At 37.4% G+C, this 9,844-nt stretch overlaps 1 pseudogene; it reads right to left on the bottom strand.

The window, feature by feature from the left end:
• Positions 1-911: 911 nt before the first annotated feature.
• LOC116881888 overlaps positions 912-9,844 on the bottom strand; it is a 169,249-nt pseudogene continuing 160,316 nt past the window's right edge.

Here is a 9,844-nt window from a genome sequence, read left to right as displayed (position 1 = left end):
AAAAAAACTTCACTGTTTGATCTTAGTCTGAATTCTTAGTAAGAAAGACATCTACAGTAACAAAAGGAATGGTGCTTTCTCAACGACAAAATTGAGATAGGCGTAATCTCCCATAATATCCAATGATTTAGCAAGATTAAAATGAGAGGTTTCTAAGGACCTCCTCTCTTAACAGCAATTATTGGTCCTTTTTTTCTCTTTTTGACAATTATTTTAAGACCTTTATTAACAGATGCTTGTTGTTCGTTGACTTTTTGGAAAAAAAAAGTCATAAACTTTCATCACAGATGAAAAATGAGGTCCTTAAAACTCTCAACTTGACCACGGGTGCCTGGGTGGCTCAGTGGGTTAAGCTGCTGCCTTCGGCTCGGGTCATGGTCTCGAGGTCCTGAGATCGAGTACCAGTCGGGCTCTCGGCTCAGCAGGGAGCCTGCTTCCCTCTCCCTCTCTCTCTGCCTGCCTCTCTGCCTACTTGTGATCTCTGTCAAATAAATAAATAAAACCTCTAAAAAAAAAAAAAAAAAAACCAAAAAACTCTCAACTTGAACAGATATGAAACGATTAAAAAACCTTTGAAGGTATATTGAAAAAAAAATGTCATTACCAAAAATAGATGTCTTTAGGTAAAGACTAATAAAAAACCCATGCTGCATAGGTGATGATGATAGTTCTGTTTATCTTGTCAGTGGGCAAAAAGCAAGCACTTAAGGCCTTCAGCTCCAATCTTTTGTTCATTTCTTATGGCTGGAATTTCATACTCATGTCTTCATGTTGGATGATTAAACCAGATGATGCTAGTAGAGATGGTAAAATGGCATTTACTCAGTCCCACCTTGCTCAGCCTGGGAGCTGATGAATTCTCAGTTGGTGGATATGCTTGCTGCTTTTGTCTCTTAGCTTTGTCTCAAGCTTTACTCTTGTGCGTTAGGGTTTTCCAGGCATCTGTGCAGGTAATTGAATTTGCCATGGTACCTACGTTGAGATGGCTGCTGACCTTGGGTCTCATCTCCTTGATTTTCCTTATTTTCTTCATTGCCATCCTCCTTAAGTTCTCATTGGCCAGGAGGCCCCTGCAGAATCGTGATCTGTACCCTGATACATATTGTCTCAGTGGCCTACCTTGTTCCTCTGCACCCCGATTGTCAGCTCCCACCATCACCTTTCCTAGCACAGGAAGGTCGGAGGAATGTGGCCCAAGACTTTAGGGTCTCTGCCTGTGGTAAGGTGGGAACCCTCCCCTGCCAGAGAGCAGCTCCGTTGGGCATGGACTTTGGGAGCACTTTCTCAGCCCTCCTTTTCCCCACTCTCACTGTTCTAGAAGTTCTGTTGGCAGTTGTGTGGAGGATCCTAGCCATGTGGAGAACATCTATAATGGTTACAGTGGGCTGCATATTTACTGCCCTGCACTGGAACTCCACAAGGGCCTATCACAGAAGCTGCCCCCACACTCTCTTCTCCTTCAGCAACATCAAACCCCACCATCTCCCCATCTCCTACACTGCCAAAGAACTTCCTAGACATATTCTTTATGGTGGTCCGTTGTGCAAATACACTTCCTTGGCATCATTCCTGTTGATGAAACCATTATCTGTTTCTTACACTGAACCATTTGACTATTCTCAAAACCTTCCTTGTGATGACCTTCTTGTCACTCCAGGCAGGCACCAGCGATGTGAGGTCACCTGGCCACCACTACCTTCACTGCTGCCAATGGTGTCAGGCTTGGTGTTAGCAGTGCCGAGGGCAGGGATTGTGGTGGCTGCTGGGTCTCATCCTTGTTGGTCTGGGTTGTGGGGATGGTGACTGACTGGGGCGCCTTCTCCTGTGGTACAGGGGTAACTGCCCCTGGCCGCAACGGGGCTGCTCTGAGATCTTTGGGGTCTGCTCACTGCTCCCACTACCCATGGAACTGATGGAACCATTATTGGGCCTTTTTCACAGCTTCAGAACCATGTGTCTCCAGGTTATCTGCCAAGGAACCACTCATCAAGGAGGTTCTCAAGCTGTAGTGTTATTAGATATATAGCAAAGATAAAATCACAGCAAAGAGAAAGGAACAAACTCAAGCACCTTGGTGGCTCAGGCAGTTAAATGTCTGCCTTCTGCTCAGGTCATGATCCCAGGAGGCCTGCCTCTCAGGCTCCCTGCTTCTCAGGGAGGCTGCTTCTCCCTCTCCCTGCCCACTGTTCATGCTGTTTCCTGCTATCTCTCTGTCTCTGTCAAATAAATAAAATCTTAAAAGGAACAAACTGATCATGCAAACAACAACATAGATGAAACTCAAAGTCATTATTCTTAGTGAAACAAGTCAGACACAAAGTAGTACATATTGAATAGTTCTACCTGAATAAAACTCTTAAATGTAAACTTATCCATAGTGGTAGAAAGTGGGCCAGTAGTTATCTAGGACTTGGTGTGGGGTGGGGGTGGGGGGTTGGGGTAGACTGCAGAGGGGCATAAGGACACTTCTGAAGTTGTTGGAAACAACTTCGTATCTTGTGGTGGTGGTTTCTCAGACATATGCACCTCTTAAAACTTACAGAAATGTACTCTTTAGATGGGCACAGTTTGTTGATAAATTTTATCACAATAAAGTTATTAAAAAAATCATAGAGATTCAAGATTTCAGCAAGAGTAGACTAGAGTGTGTCAAACCCGAGAGGAGCCAAAATGTATTATTTGGATTTTATAAGCTTTCTACGATAATTTTTCAGTTCTGTGTTCTCAATCACAAAACGTAAAAAGACTAATTTAAGTATTTTTCACAGATGACAACTTCTTTGCTCTGAACCAATAGGTGCTATTCAAAAACATGTTCATTTGTGTGTATGCTGGCCTACCTCATATTTTGTTGTGCTTTGCTTCGTTGCACTTCCCAGACCCTGCATTTCTTACAAATTGAAGGTTTGTGGCAATCCTGCCTGGAGTAAGTCTGTTGGTGCCATTTTTCCAACAGCATGTGCTCACGTCCTGTCTCCATGTTTGGTAATTCCCATAGTATTTCAGACTTTTAAAGTATTATTATATTTGTTATGGTGATCTGTGATCAGGGACTACAACTCACTGATAGCTCAGATGATGGTTAGCATTTTATAGCAATGAAGTTTTTTTTTTTTCTAAATTAAGGTATGTACAGCATTTTCAGACATAATGCTATTGCTCACTTAATATACTATGGTGTAGGGTACACATAAATTTTGTTTGCACTGGGAAACCACCAAAAATCCCTCTGATGTGCTTTATTGCAACATTTGCTTTATTGCAGTGGTCTGGAAATAAATCCACAATATGTCTGAGATATGCCTGTAATTCTTTGGTGCTACGTAGTAGAGCTGTAGTATTCTAATCATTGTTGCTATGGATCAGAAAAGAAGTGGTATAGATTTTATATATAAATTATTCTTTCCAATTAAGTGAGTGTTAATTTGTGTCAACCAACCAAAGATTTGCAGAAGTTCAGAAAAGGGAAAATTCTATCTTTTAAATCTCTACAAAGTAGGTATGTTGTTAACATCTCACCTCAAAAGTGCTTGCCATACTTATATAGTGAGAGAGAGAAAAAAAAAATCTTTTAATGTTTGAATTTTACCTTTTGGTTTTGTAGGTTTTTTAATAGATGTATAGCACATAGGATAGCTTTATGTCATATACAATTATTTATACTTGTACAGGTTAAATATTATTTAATATTTATTTAAATTTAAATATTATTTAATATTTAACAGGGTAAATATTATTTAAAAATGGCTAAAAGTCATTTTCTTTAAAAGGAATTTTTAAATTATTCAAATTTAAGAAATACCTAACAAGATCACTTTGAAAATGTTGGCAATTTTGTTGTAATTTTTATCTGCCAATGTTACTTCTATCAAAAGTAGTATGTCATTAAAATGCAGTATGGAAGCATTATTCATTTGAAGTCATAATATTCCCTCTGATTGTTCATTGTAAATATATAATATTTTAGTGATATTATAAACTAATATCACTTATTGACTTGTCCTGATAAATGATTGACTTCATTCAGACACTATGAAAGTTCATTTCTGTTTATAAATTGCAGTCATCAAATGTACAGAATATAAGCAGTTCACAGATGGGGATTACGGGTATGTAGGACATAATTTTTGAAGAACTGGCAGCATCAATATACTTTTTTTCTTGAAAACTGCATTTTAACAGATATTTCTGATAATTTCCCTGTTGGTTATATTAAAAAACAAGCATATTTTCCTTACCAACCAGTGTACCTAATGAGAAAACTGAAGACTGAGAAAATTCTGTGAGTCCATTTGTTAGAGCTAATGCTAAACCAGCATAAAGGCATTTCCTGAGGATTTTCTCATGTGCTGCATTTCAATAAACGTGGAAATCCTACCTCAAGCCTCTAATGGAAGCAAGCAAGCTGCTATGATTCACTCCACTTTGAGCGACAGGAAAAACAACAAAACAAGAATGCCTATTAGAGAAAACCAAAAGTTGTAATGGAAAAAAAGTTTCATAACAATTAGAATCTCTCCCTGCCCTTGCTTTTATTTTGTTTCTGTCCAACAACAACTGGACAGTGGGCCTTGGAATCTCAAAATAGTTCTATTTCACAGTCAACAAAAAGATAGCATTCCCTTGTTTTTAAAGATTTATTTATTTATTTGAGAGAGAGAGAGAGAGCAGGAGAGGGAGAGAAGAGCTCAAGCAGACTCCCCACTAGAGCGTGGAGCCCAATGTGGGTCTTGATCTCATGATCCAGAGATCATGACCTGAGCTGAAACCAAGTGTCTGATGCTTAACCAACCGCACTGCCCAGGCACCCCAGCATTCCTTTGTTTTTAGAAGAGAAGTTTTTCCCAAGTGAGTCCTTATGATGGGTTTAACAAAAAGCAGATTATTTTTATGGGAAAGCTAATCAAAACTATTAGGACTTAAAGTGGAAATATTCAGTGATAACTTTCGTGTGGCCAGTTATTTTTTATACATTGAAATCCACCTAATAAAATTTCTACCACTTTTTCCAAAAGAGAACTGTGAAGAAGGGCTCACAGAGTGTACACAAACAAGCACACTTGAGCTTCGTTTTGTGACTTAACTGCTTAAACAGTATACAAGCCAACACTGTTCAAGGCAAGATAGTTAAGTGATTCTGTAGATCAGACTCACATCTTTATTTCCATTGACCTGTGTGTTGACTTCTGTGAGCTATTCCCCGCCCCCCCTTTTTTAAAAAGATTTTATTTATTTATTTATTTGACAGAGAGAGAGATCATAAGCAGTCAGAGACTCAGGCAGGCAGAAAGAGAGGAGGAAGCAGGCTCCCTGCTGAGCAGAGAACCCAATGTGGGGCTCGATCCCAGGACCCAGAGATCATGACCCAAGCCAAAGGCAGAGGCTTTAACCCACTAAGCCACCCAGGCACCTCTCCCCTTTTTGACTCTGCTTTATATCTTTAAATGAGGTGGATAGACTAGATCTGATACATTCAATCAAAGCCTCCAAAGATACACTTCAGAGGACCCTAAGGATCAGAATGGAGAGTGACTGGGCAAATGTTTGTCCACCTGCTGCCCAATCTCACTCCCACTCAGCAGTAAATACTGCTATCTATTAGGTATTTCTAGACTGGGTTTGCTGGACTTCTTCTTCTTCTTCTTTTTTTTTTTTTTTTTTTAGAAAATGGACTTAGAAATCTATTTTTAAGTGCTTGTAACTATTAGAATAAATTCTCTCTATGGTGCCTTCTAAGATCTGTAATTAAACCTAGTGCTGAAAAGTGGCAGTTAGAACTTATTATTGCTATAAATAATGACACCAGCATGTCACTAAAAGATAGACATTTTTAATATAATAAGTTCCCCACTTAAAAGCCAGGTTGTGAGGCATAGATTTGTTCATAAGTTGGTGACTTGGGAAATGGAAAGCATTTTTCCATGGAAACACTTTTTAAGGTAAAGTGAGAAAAGAGAAAAGAAAAGAAAACTAATTTGACTGCCAAAGTAAAAATGGTCCATTTTCAATAAAGAAGAGTGGGAGAGATGTTCTCACAAAAGCTGCAATTAAAATTCAGTAGCTTAGATGGACTTTTTAAAATCTTTATTTGTAATATTTGAAGACAAATGATTTTAGAGATATTTAATCTGTTTCACTGCCGCCTTTGATTTTGAAAGTTACCCAGAGATGTGATTTGAGAGAGAGAGCTCTTTACTGGTGTTGGCATGCTGACTGGGAAAGAAAACAATTAAAAAATTTAAAAAGCCAATGGTCATTTAGTTTCATTTAGAATGAGAGATTTGCTCAACTCCATCTAAATCCTGATACCCCTCACACTTTAAAAATTTGTGTTAAAAATTGGGGGGGGACCATCAATAGTTGTCACTGTGTAACTATCCCTAACGTTTGTTCAAATACATAGATTTCTAATTACAGGATGCTGATAACTCAGGGAATAACTCTGTTAAGACAGGTGGAATATTCATAATTTTTAAAAATCTGCCCTGAGAAGGGGTTCTTGGGTGGCTCAGTGGATTAATTGTCTGACTCTTGCTTTTGGCTCAGGTTATAATCTCAGGATGTAAGACTGAGCCCCACATTAGACTCCACACTGGCCATGGAACCTGCTTAGGATTCTCTCTCAACCTTTCCTTCTGCCTTTCCCTTTACCCTCTCTCTCCATCTTTCTCTCTCTTCCTTGAAAGAAAGAAAGAAAGAAAGGAAGAAAGGAAGAAAGAAAGGAAGAAAATCTTTCCTGAGGTAAAAACATTTGTTAAAAAGATTAATAAATGGGGTGCCTAGGTGGCTCAGTGGGTTAAGTCTTTGCCTTTGACTCAGGTCATGATCTCAGGGTCCTGGGATCAAGTCCCGCATCAGGCTCTCTGCTTGGCAGGGAGCCGCTTCCTCCTCTCTCTCTGCCTGCCTCTCTGCCTACTTGTGATCTCTCTCTGTCAAATAAATAAATAAAATCTTTAAAAAAAAGATTAACAAATGAAGATGAATCCTTATAATTTTTTTTGTTTAAAAGGTTAATAAATGAAGATCCAGAAAAAGAAAACTTAAGCAAATCTGTCTATGAAGTTTAGTCAATAAAAATACAAATATCTACTTATTTTAAATGCTATTAATTCTATTTAATTCAAAATATCACCCTTGGAAGTGTTTCCAATACCCTGTAGGAGAGTTTATTTCACTTGAGCTGGAATATTGCCAGACTAAATACTGTAAATGGTGAAGATGGTTTAGAATCCATAGCTTATTAATACAGTGTTCAACATTCTGAATAAATGGGACAAACTTCAAAAGTGATCATAATTTCTATGAAATTCTATGTTCACCAACCTAGAATTTTATAGTTCTTGGTTGTTATATATTTTGGAAGCATCAGTGTCCTTCTTGATCTTCCAGCAGTGGAATAATTCGGCATCCCACAAAGATTCTAGTTTCCATGAGCCTGATGGTGGGAAATGGAAATCCCATATTATTATATCCCAAGATTATACATACCATGGAGAAAATTACATGATCCTTCTGACCTAAAAATTAATCTTTACCTATATTCTGAAACTTTGGGCACTGTACTATAGTTAAATTAGGTTACAAAATCATTAAAATAAGAAACCTTCCATATTTTTATTTTTTAAGCACTAATACAGGACCTCTTCCTTTACCCAGTCAGAAATACACAAAATTCCTTTCCCAACTTTTATGATAGGAACGCATTAGTGTCTTCTCTCACACACGCACACACACAAATTATCTTTCCATTTCCCCTCTTCCCCTATTACAGCACAAATTTCACTGAACAAGAAATTTGAAGTTTGTGCCTATTCCCATAAGATTTTAAACATTAGAAGGAATGTGCTTCTTAGGTAACTGTTTTGAGGAAGAGAGTATGTACTTTTCCAGGCAGAGGTTTCATTTTGATATGAGCAGGGCTGATCCATCACATAGAGTGGTTCTGTGTCACAGGGGGAGGTAGTCATCACCAAACACACAAATGTGCATCACGTGGTATATGTAAATTGTGTCTTCATTAGATTTTTGTTTAATTCCAGGAAGTACTATACTTTCTTGGAAACATAAATTTCAGAAGAAAAAAAAATCTGTATTTCCCTTTCCTCAGAAAGTAAACCCAAGGGGCCAAGTATGACTTTTCTTTACAAAATATTTGCATGGTCTTCCAGCAATGTCAGCATATTGACGGATGTTTTCTTCCTTCTATATTTTCTTTCTCCCTGTACAGAAGTTAAATGTGACTAGGTGGGCAGGAAAGATGTTCTATAGATCATAGAGTTCTTTAGCAGCAATTTGAATCTCTTTGCTGTCCTGGCTCATTAATCTGAATCCCACACATTTGAAGAATTACATAAGCCTAACCAAAAATCTTATTTAGTATAAAATAAAAATTTAAACACAAATATTCTATAAATCATCCTCATATAGCAAAAATGTTTCTGTTAACCTCTTGACAAATGTTATTATGTAGATACACTATACAGTGTTTCTTAATTCAAAATCATGATTTTCTCAGTCATGAAAAAGGACACTGGCTTTTATAAACTCAAAGGTAACAGTTTTTTTGTATTCTATCATAATTAATCTTGTGTATAAATAAAGGGCTTTGTAAGATTCTGTTTCTAAACCCTGTTTCTGAAATTTAACCAGAATCTTCATAAAATTTATGAAGTACACTATTTTAGAATCTAGTTAAATAAAAATTAAGGTATACCTGTTTAGGAAAAAAATTTTAAATTGGGTTATAAAATATTAAAAGGTGGCTCAAATTAAAAGTGGAATAAAAATTATATATAATAGTTGGGATAAAAGAGAGGAACCATAAATAAAATTTTAAAAGTCTTAGGTGGTAGTTTAGCTAAGTAGCTAGAATAGCTAAAAAAAAAAAAAAAAAGAAAAAAGTTTAAAGTTATATATCCCCAAATGCAATACATGTGGGTTTATATTTAATTGCCCCCTGTTAGTAATATTGCTTTTAAAATGTTTTATTAAAGTATAATATAGTATACTACAGCTCTAGGAGCTTCTATGTATATATGTACTCAGGTAAGCACCAGGCAGATTAAGATACAAGACATTTCAAAAGTTCTCATCATGCCCCATCTCAGTGAACACCCTGCACACTCAAGGTAACTAGCATTCTTGCTAACCTATCACAATAGCTTAGTTTTGCCAACTTCATGTACACTTGGATTTCAAAATATGCTATGTATTTTGTGTGACCACCATCTTTTTCTCATCTTTATATCTGTGATATTTATCTATCCCGTTGAGTGTAACATTAGTTCATTCTTTATTTCTAAGTAGTATGCCACAGGATTTACACCACAAATTATTTATATGAGCATGCTACTGGTAATGGGCAGGTCAAACCTCTTGTTCTCAGTACACGGGCTATTCAAATATGCCCATCACTGTTTCTTTTGCTACCTCTCATCTCCAAAGGAGAAGGAACACTGGTGAAACCCAAAGTGGAAGGTCCCCCCCATCTTTTATGCACTATGTTATTTCCTTGTTCTCCACAGTTCGATGATCATGAGTAAATAAACCTCTGAACTCAGATTTCAAAACCCAAAGAGAGCTACTCTGTTCCATTCTTAATAGAATGGCAGGACTCAAAGAGAGATAAACATGAATCATCTCTGACAGCTGTAGGCAAAGGATAGGAAGAGGAAGGGGATTAGGACAGAAACAGCCTAGTCATTCTTCAGGTGGACAGGGCACTTGTGCTCAGGAATGTACAGATAGGGAGTCACGTATTGATGGACATGATTTGAGAAAGATGTTAGTATCGTTTGAACTGTTGCATCAAGAACTCAACAAATTCAGATTCAAAGGGTCCTTG

The sequence above is a fragment of the Lontra canadensis genome, unplaced genomic scaffold (assembly GCF_010015895.1).
Source record: "Lontra canadensis isolate GAN:19392208 unplaced genomic scaffold, GSC_riverotter_1.0 scaffold78, whole genome shotgun sequence".
Lineage (NCBI taxonomy): Eukaryota > Metazoa > Chordata > Mammalia > Carnivora > Mustelidae > Lontra > Lontra canadensis.
Note: the sequence above shows the minus strand (reverse complement) of the source record. Positions and strands in the feature narration are given on the sequence as shown.